The 24,488-nt window shown below is 45.1% G+C and overlaps 1 pseudogene; it reads left to right on the top strand.

Moving 5' to 3' along the window:
- The first annotated feature begins 23,296 nt into the window (after positions 1-23,296).
- On the top strand, positions 23,297-24,204 carry LOC148519698 (uncharacterized; annotated as a pseudogene).
- The last annotated feature ends 284 nt before the right edge of the window (positions 24,205-24,488 follow it).

Here is a 24,488-nt window from a genome sequence, read left to right as displayed (position 1 = left end):
ATTGGGCACATGGGAAGTACTGTATGCTATTGGTGTATATGTGGGGCTGATAATGTTTGGCTCCCATTAGCGTGTTGTCTTATACTGAATAACTACACAAGTGCAAAGTACAAAAATGCAAGGAAGGCAATACTCAGTATTAACTACCGAAAGGAGTAATATGATCCATGATCAGTATAATGATATTCTATATGAGCCACAGAAAATACAGGGAAGGCAATACTCAGTTATAACTACCGAAAGGAGTAATATGATCCATGATCAGTATAATGATATTCTATATGAGCCACAGAAAATACAGGGAAGGCAATACTCATTATTAACTACAGAAAGGAGTAATATGATCCATGATCAGTATAATGATATTCTATATGAGCCACATAAAATGCAGGGAAGGCAATACTCATTATTAACTACCAAAAGGAGTAATATGATCCATGATCAGTATAATGATATTCTATATGAGCCACAGAAAATGCAGGGAAGGCAATACTCATTATTAACTACAGAAAGGAGTAATATGATCCATGATCAGTATAATGATATTCTATATGAGCCAGAGAAAATGCAGGGACGGCAATACTCATTATTAACTACAGAAAGGAGTAATATGATCCATGATCAGTATAATGATATTCTATATGAGCCACAGAAAATACAGGGAAGGCAATACTCAGTATTAACTACCGAAAGGAGTAATATGATCCATGATCAGTATAATGATATTCTATATGAGCCACAGAAAATACAGGGAAGGCAATACTCATTATTAACTACAGAAAGGAGTAATATGATCCATGATCAGTATAATGATATTCTATATGAGCCACATAAAATGCAGGGAAGGCAATACTCAGTATTAACTACCGAAAGGAGTAAAATAATCCATGATCAGTATAATGATATTCTATATGAGCCACAGATAATGCAGGGAAGGCAATACTCATTATTAACTACAGAAAGGAGTAATATGATCCATGATCAGTATAATGATATTCTATATGAGCCAGAGAAAATGCAGACTTGTACTGCATACAAAAAGTATAGCACCTGGCACCAATTTTAATTAGTACAATTTACTGATTGCCTGCTGCTTTCCAAAATAGCGATTAAAGTGCCCATACATCAGCGACTGATTGTCGCGATCCGGCGATGCGATGGGAAATGCAGAGTTTCCAGGTGGAAATGCCGGCCGGCCACCATCGCTGTTCAGCGTTCCGTCACCGGATCGCTGAAATTTTACATGTTAAATATCCCCGATTAGACAATCACAATAATTTTTTGATCGCGATCGTCAAATCAGGAAAATCCAACATGTTGGATTTCTGCGATCCCGGGTTCCAGCATCGCAGGATCGCGGCAATCTGTCTCTAATGTATGGGGCCCTTAACTCAACCCATACAAGTAAAGGTCCACATACATCAGCAATCTGAAAACCACAATTGAACAATTTGAAGATTTATTGCCCGATTTTAGGATTTCCCAACCTAGCAATCTGCGCCCATACATTACAGATCTTTTTCAGTGATTTGCAGATCGATTGCAGCAAACACAGATCTGCCAATCCTGAAAGGCCCATCATTTTACTAGTAACGGTCTGCAAATCTGCTGATCATGTCCATACACTAGCAATCTGCAGCCCCAATCCATCTGTGAAATCCAACATGTTGGACAATCTGATATAACAATTCCAATCACTTTTTGGTTGCAATCTGCGATCTGTGAAGCTCATACATTGCAGATTTTGATACACAATCGATTGCAAATTGCAGAATTGCCACAATCGATTGCTGATTTATGGGGGGCTTAAATAAGAATACAAACCAATACCCCTTTTACACCGGAGCTAAAACCCGGGTTTTTGAAGGGTTAACCCGGGCAGCTCCCTGGTGTAAAAGGGCAGAGGGTTGGATCGCCGGGTCGAGTAACCCGGCAATCCAACCCAGGTAACTAGCAGGGTTTAACACGGGCGTAGCCCGTGAAACCCTGCTATGGGAACAGCGCACTCCGGGTCACGATGACCTGGAGTGCGCTGCTAGCCGGCCGATTGGTCCGGCTTCAGTGGCGCTTGGAGATGACGTCATCTCCAAGCGTCCACTTTCACTCCGCAAAAGCCGGGTCTATGCAGACCCGACTGCGGTGTGAGCGGCGCTGACTCGGGAATATCCCGAGTCAGCGCCGGCAAAATTCCGGGTCTGATCTGGATAGGAACTCTGTTCCAACTCCGGGTCAGACCCGGAATTTAGGTGGAAAAGGGGTACAAGATGAAGGAAGTGCTAGCAAGCAGCATTTATTATCACAAGCGTATTCAACATAAAAAACACACAATATGAAAAAATTACACCAGCCGGTATTCATATAATTATCACAATATATATAAACTGGTTTATAAGAAAACACAGCACATAGGGCCTGAACGCAGTGGCTAATACGCACACAATCGGTTGATTAATTTGCAATGCGCATGCATTGCGAGTACGCGAACTAGCAATTACGATGGGAACTGTGCTTGCAGAGGCTACGCAGACCCATGGCAGAGTGATTGGCAGGAAGCGCCGTTTGTGGGTGGTGATGGGGGGGTGTCGGACGAACGCAGGCATGCCAGTGCGTTACAAGGCCATTAAAGGGGCTTGCATAAATTATCTACTTCGTGGCCATATGCAGCCTGAGGCCTCATAGCGTGTGCTGAAGTTAGCAATTCCTGAGTGAGGTCTGACCTGCCCTTACTGTGCGTATGGGTCCGATGTTACTCAATGTTACCGATTATTTTGCTAGGTTGCCCAAGTATACGGATGTGAGTAAGGGGAAGTTGGAGTCCTTATGTCAGGCTGTGATCGCAATGCAATTACAAATAATTGATTTCACAGCTGATATTACGCATGCATAGCATGCGCATTAACAGAATAGCGATCCTTGCTGAATCAGGCCCATAGTTAGCAGCCCTAGGGACGTCCAAGCACATGTAATGGTCTATTTTGTTAGTGAAGCAACATTAATGGGGGTATCCAATTGCGGGAGGGAAATTTTAAAAACTTGCGGTGCAAGGTTTGTTACGCAGCCGCTGCGTTTTGCTTTTCAATTAGGGGACTAAAAATGGGACGCAGTAAATCACAGCATCTATTTTTCTCGCACCTCCAGAGTAAAGCTGGCCACACATCTAAAGATTATCTGTCCAACCAGCCAACTAGTTGATTGGTTGGAATGAAAATCTGGTAAGGTATGAAAGCAAATGACAATCAGCAATTTTCTCCCAAACGCCGGAAAATGGACAAAAACAGTTTTTTGAACAAATTGTTTATCTCAAACATTTAACAAACTTGTCTGACGACCATTTTCATCCATTTTCTGGCATTTAGGAGCAAATTGCTGATCATCAGTTACTCCCATACGTTACCAGATTTTCATTCCACCCAATCAACTATTTGGATGGTTGGACAGATAATCTTTAGATGTGTGGCCAGCTTAAATCTGATTTTTCCTAGAATCATTAATTTTAGGAGAAATCAGTGGGACTTGCACTTGGATCCTGGTGGCAGCAACCCCCTGAGGACTTATTAAGCAATTAGAAGTTTCCAATTGGCTTAATTAGTCCTTAATTACTCACCTTCCGAAGCAAAGTCTTCTGCATCCAAGGTCGAGAGCCGGGTCTTCTACAGCAAGGTTAGTATGTGAGTGTGTGTAAGTGTTTGTGAGTGTATGTGTGTATGAGTGTATGTGTGACTCACGGTGTGTGTGACTGCCCCTGTGTGAGTGTAGTCCCCCCTATAGCTGGCGCTACATCTTCCAGCAGCCTTTGCGCCTCCCAGCAGCCCCCTCTCCAGTGACAAGATGGAGAGGAGGCCACCGAGAGCTGTGGAGACCACCTGAGACCCCTGGAAAGGTCAGAATAATTTTTTTATGTAATTTTTTTTTACGTGCTGCAGAGTTTTCAGCTCTGAAAACCCAGCAACCACTTTTTTAAAATTGGATACCGTGGATATCGGGAGTGCACATACCCGCAGTAATTTAAAATTGGGTGCAAGGGTTTATTACCTAGCTAAGTCTCGTGCCCAAATAAATCACCCCCCATGTCTCTAATCACGATCAAGCTGTTTGTTAGTGAAGCAGGCTTAGGCCCGTATTCAATTTGATGGCAAAATGTCCAAGGTCAGACTTTTCGCCATCATCGCAGGTTTTTCATGGATAAAGTATCGGGCACGCGCCCGCTTTATGCCCGTATTCAATTAGGATCCAGCGAAAACGGGACCCAGCGGAAAGGTAAGTATTAAAAAATCCAGGGAATTTTCGGGAAATGTTCCTGGCACCCACCTAAAGATGTCCATACATGGGGGTTCACTATGGTTACCCCCGTTTTTGCCTGCAGAAGGTAGTCAGGGTTTTAAAACAGCCGCGGCAGGTGCATAAGAAGGGGTGAAGAATAGCATTTAGCTATTTTTTGGGGGAAAAATAACTATGCCCATCAAATTTGGGGTACATGAAAATGGATGTAAGCATATTTTTAATTCCCTAAACTAATTAAAAAAAATGCTTCAAAAATGCACCTGCCACTACCACCCGCATTCTTGAAAACACCTGCCGCATACATGGAAACCCCTCTGGAATCAATTTCGCTAGTTTAAAACTTTGTCCCCCATTTTTATTCACCACCAAAATTAAAGTTCATTTTTTGGGGTGTCCTGATTTTTATGTTCTTACTTTTTTTGACACACATTACTTTTAAGGGACATTCCCAGGGGTGCAGGCTATTTTTTTTCAAGCCTGCACCCCTAAACCCCGATTCTGCACTTTTTTCGCCACCTATTCAGTGGAGAAAACTTATCCCCTTTTTTTTCAAAGACTTTTTGCACCAACGAAAAGTCTTTGAAATTGAATACGGGATAATTGAAACAGGTGAAAATTACGTCGTCGGCGATAAATTATTGCCGATAACTTGTTTTCGCCTCAAACTGAATACGGGCCTTAATGTAAGTTGCTTTACTTGCTGACTTATTTTGTATTTCTTCCTGGCCAGGAAACTTTGGATTAGTATAACTCATCAAGAACTGGTTAGTAATGTATACAATGGTTACTCTACCAGGCCATTCTCATAGGGATTGTGGGCCTGATTCAGAGCCGGACGCTATTAGCGGACGCTCGTTCTAAAAAAGGGGCCAGATATTTAAATTGAGCGCTCGCTCTTTGCGGTGTGTTGACGCTTCTATGTCTGAGCGAGTGTCTGAAAAATGCGCTCGCTATTTTGTAAAGATGCCCCTTTGCCGTTCACATCACACATCATCTCCGGTATTTAATAAATTAATCGGGAACATCGAAAGGCATCTGAACTGCTCGCAGTGCTTGTGGTAGGATTTACTTACCGCTATCACTGCGAGCAGTTCAGGCTGAAAGACAACCAAGTGACGTGGTCGATGACGCTCCTTTACTAGTTATGCACTCCCATTAAACGCCCTTTTGACCGTTAGGCACGCCTGCGCTCGGATCTCCACTCCCCCGTTTTCAAACACCTTCCCCTGTTACCACCCACAAACGGTACATTCTGTTAATCAAATTAGCAGCCCTTCGCTGTCTTACGAGCACACGATTTCTGACCGCAATGACTGTTTTGCGCATGCGCATTACGACCCATACGCATGTGCAGTTTTGCGAACATCGCTCAGGGCGAACGAGCGGCCGCTTACGAGTGGCTCTGAATGAGGTCCTGTATGCGGTGTCCTGATTCAGCACCTCCTGGCTGCTGGTGTAGACCTAGAATGCAGCCATACCTGGGGGAGCAGGACTCCAAGTGCAGCAAACTTCCAGGGCACATATAGGTACCACGGTGTCATTTAGCGGCAATAACACATTTCCCTGCCTCCACAACTTGACAGCGGCTTCCTCAGCATTCTAGGACTATACCAGCAGCACAACAACACTACAAGGCGCACACCCATTTCATCAGGGCTGTTATAGAAATCAGGGAACCTGTGTGCAAGATATTTGCATGGGACCCTCCCCCCAGAGAAATAAGGTGCTGGCGCCTGCACAGAAGACAGATGGGCAGTAGGTGGCACTGATGCCAGAGGGATTGCTCCCTTCTGCCCAGATGCACTCCCATCACAGTCCTTGGTACTGGCCTCATAACACGGACTGCCCTGATCCGGCCAGGTGTAATAGGCATTTCTCCTCTAGGTGGCGCATGTTTCCACAGTCACAAATTATCCTTACTCACTTATAATACTTTGTATTTCTTCATTGAGTACTTGGTATTTGTTTGCTATGACAGATTATGATCCACATTCTAAATGCAAAATGTCCCTTTTACAGAGATATAAAACCAGAGAATATACTCATTGATGATGCCGGCCATATTAAAATAGCAGATTTTGGGCTGGCGGTTACCACCTTTCATGGAGCCACGGGCATTGCAGGAACTGCAGGGTACATTGCCCCAGAGGTAAGGCTATAATATTATACAGATGGTACATCACTACAATGCAGCATGTGAAATGATCAAATTGCCCAATCTGATGATTCCCAGTGTGGCCGTAATAGCATTCCCGCTAGGCTGTTTTAGCGGGGCGCCTGCCAGCCTGCGGGTTGTCTCCACCCGCGGTTCACAGTGTCCTTCGGGTAGTCAAAACGGCGGCACAGCAGTCACCACCGGTGAATGGATGCCAGCTTGGGGGCTGCCTGGCATGTCCGTAAGTGCCGGGCACGCCCCCAGGAGTGACGAAAAGGGGACGCGTCATAAAGACACGCCCCCTTTTCTTTGGTCATGCCCCCTATTTGGGCGCGCACAGAAGTGTCCTAGCTCTAGGTCTGGCGCCCTGCCCACTGCCGGGCCTAGAGTGAACACTACGTAATATGATTCAAAACACAGAAACACACAATTTACAGATGCGGAATGTGTTAAATCCTATGTTATCACTGGGTGATCATCCTCTATTGTAGTAATAATAAAAGATGAAAGATTCTCATAAGAAATGAGCAACCTGCATACTATGAACAGTCACTGCTTAATGATCTAAATTGCATCTAATAAGGATTTCCCTTCATTCCAGCCAATCACAGGCTTTTTCCCATTCCTGGTGGCTTATGGGCCTGATTCAGTGATGGACGGAATTGCAGAGCGCACACAAGCAGCTGTGCAATTCCGTCCATTTCAAATGCAAATGAAGAAAGTGGTGTCAGACACGTCATTGCTGCATCTGCGTGATCCCAGCGCTGTGACCAAGGTCGCAGCCCTGGTCACCATCGGAACAATCACGACCATCAGTCGCAAATGTTGTCACAGACCGTGGCCTCATCCCCGCCTCAGAATGTGGGCGACACCCCCCAGTTTCCGGGAATGCTGCCAGGGAACGTCCCCGCTCCGCCTCCCAAATGCAGTAGCCTGTCAATCAGGCTGAGAACGCGCAGGCGATGGGCTGCAAATGTGCAGTACACCCACCATCTTAGATGTGCGCTAACCATTGGGTTAACGTACATCTCTGAATAAGGCCCAATGATTGGCTGGCTGTAAAGCAGAACAAGGTAATAAAAATATATATATTGCCTGTGCATACATGTACTAAAAGAATGACAGTACCCTGGCCATGGTAGTAGGTGTGCGCTTATCCCAAGAAGAAGTACCACCCTAGTGACTGTCATACAATACAGAGAGCATCCAAGTGACCACCATATTATTATCCTTTATTTATATGGTGCCACAATGGTTCTGCAGAGTCTTACACAGTACATGAAAAACTTAGCGAAAAAGAAAACAGTGACTTACAGCACTAGACAGGACAAGGACATAGAGCTGGAAGCAGGGGCGTTTCTAGTGAGGAGAGGACCCGTGTGCAGTCTCCATCACGGGCCCCCTCCTCTCTGTTCGGCAGCGCTCTGATCTGTGCGCGGCCAGCGCCGGAGTTATAGACTCTGGGCATTTTCCCTGTACTACACATGCACAAACAACGGGATGCTATGGGCAATATCTCCACTTCTAATAACTCTCAATTTAGTAAATGTACCCCTATGTCACCAGTGCTCTGCTCCACTGTCTCCTCCCCATCATTGTCTCTGACCGTGTCTAAATGGATTCCCACCGAGACTCCTGCTAGCTTCAGTGAGTTGCCCTACCCTGGCCCCTGCTTACTGTCTGTCCCAGTCTGTGGTGTGATAGTAATATTTGGTACTTTCTCTATGTGCTTATGGTACAGTATGGTCTGCTATGGGTGGCTTCATTATGCAATTATCACTGAATCCCATCATTGTGGTGCCATCCTCGCTGTACAATGCCAGGAATTGCAGCACTGCATAGTGAAGAAGGGGCCACAATGTTGAAACTGCTGCACCACACACCCCTCCTCACTTCTTGCTGCCCCCTCCCAGAGGCAGCAGCCAAAATATCAGCAGGTATGATACCTTGTACTTTCATGTAGTATGAAGTACTGTCCCTCTTTGTGTCCTTTATGTGACTATTGTACAGTGCTCACTGCTCAGTTGTGTTCTCCTATTTATAATACCGTGTAACCTAGTGACCTGTTTTCCTCTTACTGACAGATGCTCTCAGGACAGCAGTATGATGCCGGGGTAGATTGGTTCTCCTTTGGGGTGGTACTATTCCAACTGACCACAGGAAAACCCCGGCTCTTCTGCAAGCTCTCTGTGTTGCCGGACTGTCACCTAAGTCCTATTGCAGAAGACATCCTTGAACAGGTCAGTGTGACTAGATACTTAGGACTCAGCATTACCTACAAGAATATCATGAACAATGTGTCCCTATAATCAGTATGTTATGTTCATAAACATTCCATTCTCTATTCTCAGCTATAAATGGAGAACTTATCTGTATTATAGCGTTTCCGTTAGGCTGTTTTAGCAAAGAACGCGCCCTGCCCGATTTTGAAATGCTAAAATGTGCCCAGCACTTATGGTGGCACCCCGCTGAAACAGATGGACGGCTGCTGTCCAAATTCACGAGCCGCAGTGTCCCATGGGTGGGAAATCTTATGTTGAAACAGTCACCGTCTTTTCACTCTGGGCCCCCTGCAGTGATGAAAGGGGGGGGGTCTTTAAGGCCACGCCCCCTTTTGAGAGGCCACGCCCCCTTCACCTATCTAACACTCATATACAAGTGGTGACTGAAGAAAACTCCAAGCCAGATCTATCAGTGCTGCAGGAGTCACTTTACCACTGACATGTTCTATCCTAGTTTTAGTGTAAATTAGATGCACATCCTCTGATTAGGGTAAAAGATTAATGCTTTCTTGTTTGAATGAATTATATAGCTACCAAATATGCAGGTATAAGGGATCAAATTATAGCTGAACTGTCATTTCAGATGCATTTTTTTTGCTTTTTTCAGCTCCTGTGTACAGATCCTCAGATCCGTCTGGGAGTAAATGGAGAAATTTGTTATCATCCTTTCTTCGCGGGTATGGATTGGTTGGCGTTATAAGATCTGCGAGTGCAGCCTCCATTCATACCCGGCAGAGTAAGTGCATACAAGTGGAAGGTACCATATAGGAATCTCATCATGTTCACCTGCTAATCACAACCCTCATTAGATTATGGGAGTCATGGGAGGAATAGTCTAAAGTACAGGTTCTCAAACTCGGCCCTCAGGACCACAAACACTGCATGTTTTCCAGGTCTCCTCAAAGAATCACCAGTGAAATAATTAGAATCACAAGTGAAATAATTAGCTTCACCTGTGGATTTTTTTTAAATGTGTTGGTGAGTAACGAATACACCTGTGCACCTGCTAGGTGACCTGGAAAATGTGAACTGTGTGGGGTTCTGAGGACTGAGATTGAGAACCACTGGTATAAATCCTTTCATGGGGAGAGGTGTTGGCATTATGTTGTGTTACCAGACACTGGGCATTTTTTTTAATTATAGGTTTTTAGTACATTTTCAAATAGACACTGGGCTTTTATCACCACTCGTGTTTGTTCTAATTATAACAAGACAAACATCAGCACGTAAGGGTTAGTCAAAACAAAACCATAAGGTCATCTAAAGGCACACATCCACTAGACCACAGGTTCTCAAACTCGGTCTCCAGGACCCCACACAGTGCATGTTTTCCAGGTCTCCTCATAATCACAAGTCAAATACTTAGCTCCACCTGTGGATCTTCTAAAATGTGTCAGTGAGTAATGAATACACCTGTGCACCTGCTGGGTGACCTGGAAAATGTGAACTGTGTGGGGTCCTGAGGACTGAGTTTGAGAACCCCTGCACTAGACGACATTGTAATCGTGCAGTCGTTTGTCTGTCTGTGATGTGCCTACACTGAACGAGCAGTGAAGTCACATCAATCATCTGCAAACATGCTGAACCTGACGTTATTGTCAGGTTGTACAACATATTTGTACAATGATAGCTTTCTAACTGACCAAAGATTTTCAAACGATTATCTAACAATATTGTTATCGTTCAATCACTCAATTTAATCGTCTAGTGGATGTGTGTCTTAAGAATGACAAAATCCCTCATAATTGTATCTCGCACTGCCTATTTAATACCCATTTCTGCCACCACTAATGGTGCGTACATACTTGCCGATTTTACTGAGCAATTGCACGATTACGACATAGTAATCGTGCAATCGCTCAGTAATTGTGCACAAGTCGTGCACTTTTATGTCAGAAACGACCAGCGATGCGCACGCCCGCTCGTCGTTTCCAACATTGGCCCTCATTCAGAGCCGGACGCTCTGAGCAGAGCGCACGCTCTGAATGAGGGCCGTCCTCCATAAAAATGGAGCGTCCTCCTGGATGCTCGTATAGCTGTGGGTCACCACCCACAGCCTATACTAGCGTGCAGGTTGATGGTCGCGATGGTCTTGACCATCACGACCATCGCCACTGCAAGCCGGAGCCTGCGGTTGAGTTTCTCAACCGCAAGGCCCGGAGTGATTTTGGCTCTATCAGAGCCAAAATCACTCCCACTGTGATGTCAGTGGGCCGGCTTCTGACGGTAGGCGTTCCCTTGGGAACGGCCCAGTCTGGGAGGCACGCCCACCAAAGGGGGCGTGCTGTCCATCAACATCGACAGCACGCCCCCTTTGATCAGACACAATGAGTGAAGGAAAGTCATTCGCTCTTCGCCTCTGGCGCATGCTCAGTGCACACCATCGACCCACTTGCGAGCGGACAGCCGCTCGCGAGTGGGTCTGAATCAGGCCCATTGTCCACTGCAGGTGAATCTGCCGATAACTACAGATTGGCATGTTCAGGAATGATGGACCGTGTCTGCACTGAACATCTGAACGTTCAGTGCAGACACTATAGGTGATCAGGAACGACGGTACGATTACGATGTCGTAATCGTACTGTCTTTCCTTGATCACCCAGTGTGTATGCTCCTTAAGATTTGCCTGGAGAGCTAACTCTTTAGGAAGTCTCATCCCTGACTTATCTCAAAATACAATATCAACCTCATTTCATAAGAGTTATTGTAAACCTAATAATCTGCTTAAATGTAGCAGTAAAATAACAAAACCTAATGCACATGCAACTTCTGTAAGGACACAAAGACGACTCACCAGGCTTATTAAACAAGAGGATAAAATATTGACATCCAGATAATTGAAAATAGTTTATTAAATTAGGAAAGAATAAAAACCTAAAACTCAAGTACTTTTCATGTTCTGCTGCCTGGGGGAATGCTAGAAGATGGACTGTACCTCATTAGCGGCTGACCTCCAACACTGACAATTTCCAACAGTAATTTCATGTTTTTTAAATGTTCTCTTCCTTGCCTAAAACCAACCCTCTACTTGTGAAATTATGCAGGTGGAGTGTTGGTATACACTTTTAGTATAAATATATATTTATGTATTAGCTGTTATGTATATAGCACACATATTCCACATGGCTTAACAGTATATTTCAGTAATTCACATCAGTCCATGCCCCAATATATGCTCCCTATCAAATGGACACACACACACACACTAGGGTCAGCAATGACTAGGAATTGAACTCATGACCTCAGTGCTGGGAGACAGTAGTGCTAACCACTATGCCATCCCTGCTGCCCAAGGATGATGTAGTGTGTCCTAAAAATAACAAGTGTTAATATTAGTATAAATAAACAGAATATAAATATATGCACATAGGCATATGATAGGCATATGGAACATGAATAAGTTCTGATAAATAATTTTGTAGATACTGGGTGCCTTGTGAATAAGTTTGGTACCCAAGCATGGCACAAGTCATATGACTGGCATATAAATATGAATATAGAATAGAATATATTCTACTAGCTGCATTGATGTCAGAGAAAAATGTATTATTAAAATTATTGATTTGATGTATGCTGCTCCCTGTATAATGCATAATGCACTTGGAGGGATCACAGCTATTCTTCTCAGGATTCACAGCATCCGGACAGGCAATTAGCCATAGGTGACATGCTGATCTTATCTTCCCGACCCCAGTGTACAGCAATACCTCCAGCACCGCTGAGTACTGCTCAGTGTACAGCAGTGGTGTCAAACTCGGGCCCTCCAGCTGCCGTGGGACTACATATCCCAGCATGCCCTGCCACTGTTTTAGCATGCCGTAATAGCAAAAGTCTGGCAGTGCATGCTGGGATGTGTAGTTTCACTGCAGCTGAAGGGCCCGAGTTTGACACCACTGGTGTACAGCAACATCTCCATCATTGTCTTTTCTCCAATTCCACTAAGGCCTGCTCAGTGTCCAGCTCACATACCACTAGTCCCCGTCCAGTGTCCAGCACCAGTGGTACCAGCCCGTTGTCCAGCTACAGTTCCACTGCTACCACAGCATCAAGTACCACCGGTTCCAGCCCGGTGTCCAGCTCTCGTCGAATGGTTCTAGCCCAGTGTCCAGTTCCACCGGTTCTGGCCCAGTGTTCAGTTCAAGTGTCACCAGTCCAGTCTGGAGTTCAGTCCCACCGGTATCAAACCAATATTCAGTATTCCCAATTCCAGTGTTACCACTTACAGCCAGGTTATTTGTCTAGCTCGTTACCCCCAGAGTCTACTCCAGCAAGAAGCATCATTAAAGCACTTGCCAATTTCAACACAGCTTCATCTACAGCCCAGTGGTCCCAGACCCTGTGCCCACAGACATATACCTTGGATTAGAACTGGTCGGATACAAACAGCTGTCACAGGATAAAACAACTTATATCATTGGGAGTAATAAGGAACGGAGTAATGACAATGCATAAGACAGCAATAATGTCACAGCTGTAATTGATTATGCTTCCACTACAGGGAAGACATCAAAAGGAGACTTATGGTAAAACTTACCTTGGTTAACTCTCTTTCTTCGAAGTCCATAGGGTCTTCACTGGGGTATAGGTGGGACCTGGAGGACCGGACACCAACAGCAAAGCTTTTCAATCCCAGGATGCTCCGATCCTTCCCCCTATACCCCGCCCACAGCCTGAGACCATTTCAGTTTTGTTAACAAGCCCAAGGCAGGAGCAGGATAGGAGAGAAGGAAGACTGGTACATTGATGAATCACACTCTCACACAGAGAATGAAACAAGTGACCAGGAGAAGAAAACCCAAGACCAGAAGACCAAGTGGCTGCCTTGCATAGCTGTTCAGCTGAGGTGTCATGACGGGCTGCCCACGAGGGACCTGCAGAGCGAGTAGAATGAGTAGAGACTGTAGTTGGGACCGGAAGGCCTGTCTGCGTGTAAGCCTGTGAGATAGTCATGCAAATCTATCTGTTTGTTAGCTGGCCATCCTTTCATGTGGAATCTATATAGGACAAAGAGGGAGTCCGGTTTCTGGATGGAAGCAGTACGTCCACGTAGATCTTTAGAGCACTGACCACATCCAAAGAGGCCTCACCAGTCGAGAGGTCTGGTAAATTAAAGGCCGGAACCACAATTTCCTCATTCAGGTGGAAGTGAGAACCCACCTTGGGAAGGAAGCCTGGTGTATGTTCGAAGAACAGCCCTGTGCTGATGAAATATCAAAAAGGGGGAGCATCATGAAAGTGCCCCTAGATCCGATACCCTATTGGAAGATGTTATAGCCAGAAGAAACAGAGTCATCTCAGTGAGCCACTTGACATCCACTGATTCCAGGGGTTCAAATGGAGGCTCTTAAAGTGCTTGGAGCACCACTGACAAATCCCATGGAGCCAGAGTAGGGACAAAGGGAGGTTGTACACCCTGCATGAAGGGTTAAACACCCAGCATAGGAGCAATTCTGCACTAAAAACCAAAAAGACAAAGCAGAGACATGCACTTTCAGAGATGCTAGGCAGAGGGCTAGATCCAATCCAGCTTGAAGAAAGGCAAGAATTCTAGAAACTAGGGATGTGCAGGCTTGGATAGGTTCGAATTTGCACGCCGAGTTTGGATTTTTCCCTCCAAAAAACGGGACTCAGAAAGAGACAAGTCCAGGAATGATGATGTTTGTCCATGCAAGATGACATTTTGCCTCTTTCTGAGTCCCGTTTTTTGGAGGGAAAAATCCGAACTCGTCGTGCAAATTCGAACCTATCCGAGCCTGCACATCCCTACTAGAAACCTTAAACACCTGAAGGTCATAGTTTCTGGAGCACACCATTGGAATTATGTATGCCATATTCTGTGGTAAATCCTGGCTGAGGATGGTTTACATGCTGTTAGCATAGTCTGGACCACAGATCTGGAAAAATCCTTAGCCGTTAGGAGGGATGTCTCAAGAGCCAAGCCATTAAAGACAGGTTAGGTCCAGATGTAGACATGGACCTTGAGACAACAGGTCTACTCATAAAGGAAGCTGAATAGAAACATCTATGGAGTACCAGTGATGTCTGGGCCAACCCAGAGCTATTAACATGATTATGTCTCCCTCCTGTCTGAACTTTCGAAGCACTCGAGGAAGCAGGGATATTGGAGGGAAGAGATATGCTAAATGGAAGTTCCATTTCACCGACAATGTTTCTATGAAAGGTGCGTCGTGGTCCTTTGTTCTGGTTCCATAAATTGGAAGTTTGTTGTTGTGTCTGAAGGCCATGAGATCCACCTCTGGAAGACTCCATTTGTCCACTAGAAGCTGAAAGACTTCTGGATATATAGACCATTCTCCTGCATGCATGTCTTGACGGCTGAGGAAATCCGTCTCCCAATTGAGAATCCCCGGGATGAACACTGCAAAGATGGCTGGGAGATTGCGTTCAGCTAAGGTGAGAATGCGGGAGACTTTGCTGACTGACTTCAAGAGCCCCCTTGGTGATTGAGGTAGGCCACAGCCGTGGCGTTGTCGGACTATACTTGTACTGGCCTGTTTTTCAGAATATTCTGAGCCAGAGTGAGAGCTCTGTTGATGGCTCGAAGTTCCATGATGTTGATTGGCAACACTTCCTCGACTGGGGACCATGGGCCCTGGAAGGAGTGCTGGCCGTTTACTGTGCCCCACCCTCGGAGGATGCATCTGTGGTGAGGACAGCCCAGTCCGGGATCCAAAAGGGACAACCTTGGTTAATATGGGAAGTCTTTAGCCACCACACTAGGGACAGGCGAACCTCTGGGAGGAGGCTCATCATCTGGGATTTCAGCAGAAGGGGTAGCCCCATTCCACCTGCAAAGGATCAGGTGTTGGAGGGGCCTGGAGTGAAATTGGACGAACTCTACCATGTCGAAGGTGGACACTATTTATCCAAGGCCTGCATTGCAGAGTGAATTGACACTCTGCGATTGTGAAGCAGTCTGAGTAGTCCGTCCTGTAGCACTGAAATCGTGTTCGCCGTCAGGAAGATTCTCTGAACTTGAGAGTCCAGGAGGGCTCCCAAATGTACCATCCTTTGAGAGGGTGTCAGGGAAGACTTTTTCCAGTTGATCAGCCAACTGTGCATTTGTAGAAAGGCAATGGTTACCTGCAGATGGCTAAGAAGAGTCTCTGGGAAGCTTACCAACAGAAAGCGATCGTCTAAGTACGGGAACAATTTAATCCCTTCACGACGAAGAAAGGCCACCATAACTGCCATGATCTTGATAAAGACCAGAGGGGCTGTTGAGAGGCCAAACGGCAGAGCCTGGAATTGGTAATGTTGCTGCAGTGTAGCAAACCAGAGATATTGTTGATGAGAAGGCGCTGTAGGTACATGTAGGTAAGCGTCCTGAATGTCTAGTGATACCATAAAATCTCCAGGCTTCATAGCTAGGATAATAGAACAGGGGGATTTCTATACGAAACCTGGGCACCCTGATAAACACATTCAGGGACTTGAGGTGGAGTCAATGAGAACCTTTGGGCTTCTAAACTAAGAAAAGTGTAGAATAATAGCCCTTGCCCCGTTGTAAGGAGGGGACCCGAATTATTGCTCCTGAATTCAGTAAGGACTGAATGGCTTTTTGGAGCAGCAGGGCCCTGGTTGAGTCCAATAGAGGTCCTGTGCAAAAGAACTGTTGGGGAAGGAGAGGGCGTATCTGTGGGAGACCACTTCTCTTACCCAGGCATCTGACGTAGTTTAATGCCAAACTTGGGTGAATTGAAGAAGGCGGCCTCCCATCCTGGGAGCCCCCATGGAGAGGCCCTCCCCGTCAGACTGTAGGCTTGTCCTCAGACTTGGCAGGTGGATGTTTAGTAGCCCAGGCTTGTTTGGCCCTAGGCTTGGAAGCCTTGGCTGATGTTTGTTGCTGTGGAAAGGACTGACCCTTGGCTTTGCCTTGAGGGTGAAAGGACCTAAACGATGACTGCAAAGAGCAGGAACACCATCTTGTTAGTCGCCAAAGTAGTCACAATTTTATCCAATTCTGGAACAAATAGGATGTCTCCTGCATAAGGTAGAGACTCTAGAGCCTGTTTTGATTCCGAATCTGCTTTCCAAGAACATAGCCAAACAATACGGCGGGCCACTATCGAAGTGGCAGATATTCTGGAGGCCAGGAGAGACGTATCCATAGCTGCTTCACCTAAGTAGAAGGTTGCATCTCTAAAATGAGATCTGTAGGACAGCTGTTCCCTCAAAGCATCAGGGGGAAAGTCTGTTCTAGGGCCTCTTCCCAATTCTCAATGGTTTTCGCCACCCAGGCCGTAGCCCTAGCAGGACAAGTAATAGCTCCTGTAAGAGAGTATATAGATTTATGACATGCTTCTATACGTCTATCTGTGGTCTCCTTCAAGGAGGTTGCAGTATGAATCAGCAAGGTGGCATTTTTAACCAGATGTGTTACATGAGACTCCACTGTTGGGAAACACCTCATTTAATACAATCAGTAGCTGGAAGCGGGTAAAAGGAACTGGACCATTTTGGAATTTTAAACCTTATACCGGGCATATTCCAAGCTTCACTCATGTGATCAGATAGCTGGTCAGCGTGAGGAACCTCTGGTAAAACAACCTTTTGTCGCTTAAAAAGTGCATGTTTTTTCTTAGGAGCAGTTCATCATCTTCTATTTGTAGAACAGTTTTAACAGTTCTCACAAGAGCAGGTATATTTAGATTAGAGGGTGGCTCCTCTTCTCCTGAGACGGAGACAAAGTGAGAGAGTTCTGCGTCTTCTGCCTCGCCAGATGATGTTCAGTATCAGATAACTGTGTGGATTGGGAAGATATCATAGTATGTTTAGTAGGCTTAGTAGGTAAAGGTTTATCTTTTTGCAGCATTTGCTGAAAAACCATAGAGGTATTAGCCAAACTCTGTACTGAGGTAGACAGTACATCTATCCATGGGAGGGGTAAAGGATTTGCAAGGGTACCTGCTGTGGCGATTCCATAAGGGGAGCTACCACGGGGACTACTACTTGGTCCACAAGTTTTGCCAGCATTTGTGAAAAGGCAGCCCAGGGTGAGTTGGAGAGACACCGGGGATCATGGACCTGGGGCTGTGTAACAATTAATACACAGTCCATCCTGAATGAGGTCCTCTGTGGCTAAGCCCGCAGAGCAGGACTTACAAGCTATCAGAGTAGGAGGAGCGGCATCAGGCTACTTGTTATTCTTTCCACTGTCGGGCATAGTCACAAGAATACACAGTATGATACAGTGCAATGAACACCTTGCTGTATGTGTAATATGTGCAACCGCACTATATATGGCACAGTGTAGTGTGCAACCGTGTTATATAGTATGTGATTGTCATCACACTTATATAGCAGATGTGAGGTACAATGAACCACCAATACCTTAGTATGTTAGGGTATAGGAGAAAAAAGGGACAGGTATAAACTGACAGTATAGAAAATAAAGATTAGCGCTAGCACAAGTCATATACAAATGCAGAAAAAAACATTACATGTCTGTAATGGGCACTAAAATCAACAACACAGACCACTGTTGCTGGCCCGTGGAAGAGGTATATAGGGAGACTGGACCCAGCGTTTTCCGGAGAGATGCTTGCCTAAAATGGCTACCGCTCGTGTCTGAGGGGAGCGGAGGGTGAGAGAGGAGCAGCTCAGGGAACACCAAGATGGCAGTGGAATGGCGCCATGAGCTGGGGAGGGGCTGCAGGGAGAGCACCTTATCCCCTGGCTGAAGTTGACCACCGGGTTCTTTGGGCTTTATAATATGCCTCTATGCCAGTATAGTTATGCCCCTGTAGTCTAGTGGAGTAGTGGGTGAGCACATTAGCGCCTTCAGTCTGTCTCCTGAGACCGGAGGTAAGACTGCACTAAAACACGGGTCCCCGCGAATGGGGTTCCGCCTTACCTTTACCCTGGATTCCCAGCTGCAGATTGGGTTTCAGGGAGCCTGCTGGCTAGTCCCCCTTGGAGCCCCACCGGGAGTACCTAGCACAGGCTTGGTGTAATGGCGCTGCGGAGGGGTGATAGGGCCCCAGCACAGACATCTGGAGGAAAGTCTGGTGCTGCTCGCCCATTTGGTAAAAAAATAAAAAGTAAATGAAATCATAAAATTAAAGCTTGGGCTGCTTAATGCAGCCCTCTGTTATAATGGTGGTCCAGCTCCTACCGGACATCAACGAAACAAGTGCCCTCATGCTGTGGGCAGGTTATAGGGGGAAGGACTGGAACATCCTGGGATTAAAAAGCTTTGCTGTTGGTGTATGGTCCTCCTGGTCCCACACCCCAGTGTCCCCCTGTGGAGCCCTATGAACCCTGAAGAAATTAGACTTTTTATGCAGCACTAGCTACAGATAGACCTTAGTTATCGTATGTGTCCAGAAGATTTCCCTCACTTCTTTGTCTGTCTTTTACCTGCAGCCACCAATGAAGGGACCTCCACCTCCCCAGATGCTGGAGGAATAAATATCAAACACAGGAGTGGGCAGCCCTCCATTCCATTGGTAAGAAGCTGCAATACAAGATCAGCCCGCTTAAGAACATCCAGCCCGACCGTCAGCCCGACTTATGAAATATGGCAAACATCGCCTATCATCAGTTAACATCCATTCCATTCATAAGAAGCTGCAATACAAGATCAGTCCGATAAGAACATCCGGCCCCACCGTCAGTCCGAGTTATGTAATGTGGCAAACATCGCCTATCATCAGTTAACACACTTATGTTCTCCAAAGCTCTGAAAGTACTGGAGACAGAGATTGAGGCACTCACAGCGTCTAATTAACTAAGGTAAGGTCAGTTAATAAACAAATGTAAAAAATCTTCTTTTCCTAGACAAAATATTAATACAAATAGAAAAATACTAAATAATATACTAAGCAAAAAATAGTAAAATAATAAAAATAGAAAATAAGTCTTCTTTAAATTTTTGGTTAATATTTTCAGATGTGCATTTTTAATCAACTTAGTTGCATAACTTGTTATATTACAATTTAAATGTTTAAATATTTCAATTAATAATGTAAATAATATATAGTGAGACATATAATGAATAACATCAGAGGAGTGAGACTGGCCGGCTAGTTAGGGGAGGTGGAGGCCGGACCCTTAACCCTTCATTAATATGTCTCATTATATAAATATGCAATAATAAACAATAAAATAAATTCTAAATTTGGACAAAAGAAACTAAATAAATAACATCAAAGGAGTGAGATTGGCCGGCTAGTTAGGGGAGGTGGAGGCCGGACCCTTAATTAAAATGTTCAATCAGACCAATTTTTTGTTAATGTTATATAAATATTCAATAACAAAATACTATATTGTAAATAAAATAATTTCTATATTTAGATAAAATACACTTAATAATAAAATAATAAATAGAATTATTTTCATTGTATATGTTTTGCAAATATTTTTAGACATGCATATTTTATTTCATTAAGATTTTATAGTAGATATTAAAATACATTAAATATTAAAATTCATAATGAAAATATTATGTAGAAAGTTAATTAAAAACATCGGAGGAGAGTAAACTTATTAAATAACATCAGAGGAGTGAGATTGGCTGGCTAGTTAGGGGAGGTGGAGGCCGGACCCTTAAATAGAATGTTTAATCTAGACCAATTTGTTGTTAATGTTATATAAATATGCACTAGCAGAATACTATATTGTAAATAAAACAATTTCTAGATTTAGGGAAAATAGACTTAATAACAAAAAAATAAATAATAGTATTATTTTCATTTTATATGTTTTGAAAATATCTTTAGACATGCATATTTTATTTAATTAATATTTAATGATAAGTATTAAAATAGTTTTAAATATTATAATTGATAATGAAAATATTATATAGTAAGTTATATAATGAAAAACATCAGAGGAGTGAGATTGGCCGGCTAGACAGGGGAGGTGGAGGCCGGACCATTAACTAAAATATTTTATTTAGGCCAATATTTAGGACAAAATAAACTTAATAATAAAATAATAAATACAAATAATAGTATAATTTAAGTATGTTGTGCAAACATATTTTAAGCATGCACATTTTATTTAATGCACGTTATATTAAATATTAACATTAAAATTAAAATTAATAATGAAAACATAATATGGTAAGACATGTAATGAATAACATCTGAGGAGAGACTGGCCGGCTAATCAGGGGAGGTGGAGGCCGGACTCCATTTTGGCCAATTTGTTATTAAAGTAATATCTATATTTAGACAAAATAAACTTTATTTGAGGGACATTAAACCACGAGTGTTTTTAGTGTTGCCAGTGTAATACGGTGTTGGTTAGTGCCCTTCTAAGATTAGATGGTCTTAGGCAGCCAATGAATACTCATAGGGGGGTGGTCCAGGGGTATTTAAGGGAGAGCTTCATGTAAATCTGTCTATTTGTTCCAGTTTTTTCCAGGACAGAGAAGTGCATTTACAGTTTATTCTACTGATAATATTTAGTTCTTTCATTCAATTCTTTCTTCTACTCTATATTGATTCTCTTCCTCTCCTCACTCTCCCTATCATTATTAATATCCCTTTTTTTCCTCCTTCATCCTTCCTATTTCTCCTGTCTGCCATGCCTCGCCCCCGACACATTTCAGGTCCCCCTGCCCCACTGGCCACGTACCTTCTGGATCGGAGCTCTGCGTATGCCGGCCGACTCGGCGACACCTGCGTCACCTCCGGAAGCACCTGACTTGTTGTCCTGTTCCCTGGACTCTAGCGAGGCCATGACTGCGCTACGTACGTTGTCATCTTTGGCGGGCGCGCTGACTCCTTTGTTGTCAGCTACGTCGGTTTCTCTTTGTGCTCGTGTAACACTGTCCTCGTATCCGCCATCTCAAGTGCCTGCACAACCGGCCCCTTTGGCTGCCCAGCTCCTTTCTGCTTTGGGCATACAGACCATCATTCTATCGCCTCCTCTGGTTTCTGCTCCACCTGTACCTGTTATATCTCTTGCAGCACCTGTGTCTTTTGGTGTTGCTGTTGTTCCTGCAGGTACCTCTTCCACATCCATGACAGAAGTGCCTGCTGCGGCAAACACTGGATTGGCTGCTGTTGCCTGTTCTGGTTCTAAGGGTGGTAAGCGAGCGTATTTGTCCTCGCCGTCCAGCTCAGACACTGTTAGCTAGGGGGATAGGGGTAGGAAGCGGTCGAGTAGACGCTGTCGCCATTCCCTCCGTAGGTCTAAGAGGTCACACTCCTCTAGTGAGCATATTTCAGTTTCTCCAGGGGCATCTAAGGGTGGCTTGGTGCACTGTGACAATACGGCTGTGCTTAGAGGGCTGCCGCGGTGGATCCATGACAACATTAATAGGGGAAAATATGTCAATGTTTTTACCCTTACGGCAAAAGCTAGGAAGGTACTCAGGGCGGTAAAATGCCACGGGGGTATGGGGGAAGAGACATATTGCTCGTACTTGAATTGGCAGGCGGGTTTCTTTATATTTGTGCGTCTGGAATCCCGCCCACAGGAGGATTGATGTTGAATTGACATTCTGCCTGTTGCCACTACACCCGGATACTTTTAGATTCATGGGTTTTCGCCTGCAGAACGGTTTCTACATAGACAAATGCTTGCCTATGGGCTGTTCCATATCATGCGCCTTTTTTGAGCGTTTCAACATTGGTGTGTTATTGCTGGCACAGGAGAAATCAGGGTGGCCCAGTACGTCAACGATTTCCTGTCTATCGGTCCAGCTGCTTCCCCTCGCCGCGGTAAGCTACTTTTTTCAATGTAGTCATTGTTTGTGTTTTTCAGGGTCCCAGTCACGACCGAAAAAACGGAGGCTCCAGTGACGCAGCTCTCCTTCCTGGGTATTGAGATCGATACCTTGGCTGGTTGATGCCGTCTCATATTGGATATGCTGCGAGGGTCTATTGTGTTTGCATTAGCCGTGGGTATACTCACCCTGCATCAGGTGCAGTCCATGCTTGGACTTTTCCACTTTGCCTGCAAGGTCATTCCTATTGGGAGAATCTTTTGCCGGAAATTGGAAAGGTATATTGCTAGCATCCTTCACCCTCATTATTTTGTCCGTTTATCAGCCGCAATCAAATGCAATTTGATTGTTTGGAATGTGTTCCTTGCCCAGTTCAATGGTGTAAGTATATGGCCTGTCCCACCGCGCAGTAACACTTAGCTGCAACTATTTACAGGCGCGGCTGGCGTGACTGGCTTTGGAGCTTACCTCAACGGTCTGTGGTGCGCTGCACCTTGGCTGTTGGCGTGGGCTGCGGAAGGGTTCACTAACAATATGCTGTTGCTTGAGCTGTTCCCCATTGTAGTTGCTCTAGAACTCTGGGGGGACCGCTTGAGGAACGCTAGTATCACATTTTGGTGTGACAACCTGGATGTAGTGCATGCGATCAATCGTCAGAGTTCATCATCTCTTCCGGTTGTTTGTCTGCTAGCGAGACTGGTGCTGCGTTGCCGTGCTGTTGAATGTCCATTTTGTTGCCTGTCATGTGCCAGGTGTACAAAATGCGATGGCGGATGCTTTATCACAATTCAACTGGCACCAGTTTAGGGAGTAAGCTCCCCAGGATTAGTTGTCTGGTGACCTGTGTCCTCATTATGTTTGGCATATCGTCAGGCTGGCATGGAGGAACTAGCTTTGAGGGCCATTGCCCCCAGGACTTTGCGCTGTTATCAGGTGGGTTGGCTGGAATGGGAGCATCTCCGGGTCTCGGTGGCCCAGGCAGGTAAGAGCTTGCAGCAAGTCATGCTGGCTTTTATTTGTGATCTGTACTCAAAAGGGCACTCGCTGTGATGTAGAGTATATATGCAGGCGTGTCATTTATCTCTGGGTTATATGACATGCCCGATCCCTCAAGGTCCTTCTTGGTCTCGATGGCTTTGAGGGGTTGGTCCAGGTCGACCCCTACAGCAGTTGACTCCAGGCATTCCATTGACATTTCCCTGTTGCATCGCTTGTTGGCTGCGGTCCTTGCAGTTTGTTTTTCACAGTTCGAATGCCTGTTATTTCAGTTGAGTTTTGCCATGGCTTTTTACGGAGCGTTTCGGGTCTGTGAATTAGTTGCCCCTTCTAAGAGGGCTGACCCACCACTTACTGTTGTGGATGTGATTGTACGCCCAGGCGCAGTACTTTGCTTTATATGACGCTCCAAGACGGACCAGGCTGGTAGAGGGCGCTAGCTTTCCCTTCAACCATGTTCCATTCCTGCGGTATGTCGAGTGGCGCTGGTGCGCGCCTTCGAACATGTGCGTGGTGAACGAGATGGGGCATGGTTGATGCACAAGGATGGGTCCCCGGTTACGAAATACCAGTTTTGTCATGTCTTGAAGCGTTGCTTGGCATCTTTAGAGCTCGAGGCGAGTGGGTTCGGTACTCACCCATTAAGAAACGGAGCTGCTACAACTGCAGCTTCTGCTGGCTTATCCGACGGGGATATACAATCCCTGGGTCGGTGGCGCTCTGCTGTGTTTCGTCGCTATATTCGTCGGGGTTTATCTGTGTTCCAACATAGCTCACCGGAGGCCTAACCACTCGCCGACATACTGCGGGAGTCTATGAGGAATTTTTATTTTTCCCCCAGGGCCCAATTGGATTCTGAATGACATGACATGGCGTGAGTAATAGTTTACTCCGGGGTTTTTTAGTTTTTGCCTCAAGTCCGGTTCGCTACGTTGTTCCCCTTCCCCTGCCCTTCTTTATGTTATGCTTCCATGTCTTGTTGGTATGGTGTGTGTGTGTTTTGGCTGCTTTGTATGTTTTTTTCTTTCCATGTTTACCTTTCTTTTTCACATGTTTTCAGGTGGATTTTATG

Source organism: Taudactylus pleione, unplaced genomic scaffold, assembly GCF_031769625.1.
Source record: "Taudactylus pleione unplaced genomic scaffold, aTauple2 ptg000184l, whole genome shotgun sequence".
NCBI classification, from domain to species: domain Eukaryota; kingdom Metazoa; phylum Chordata; class Amphibia; order Anura; family Myobatrachidae; genus Taudactylus; species Taudactylus pleione.
The sequence above is the reverse complement of the archived record's forward strand: the minus strand, read 5'-3'. Positions and strand labels throughout refer to the sequence as shown.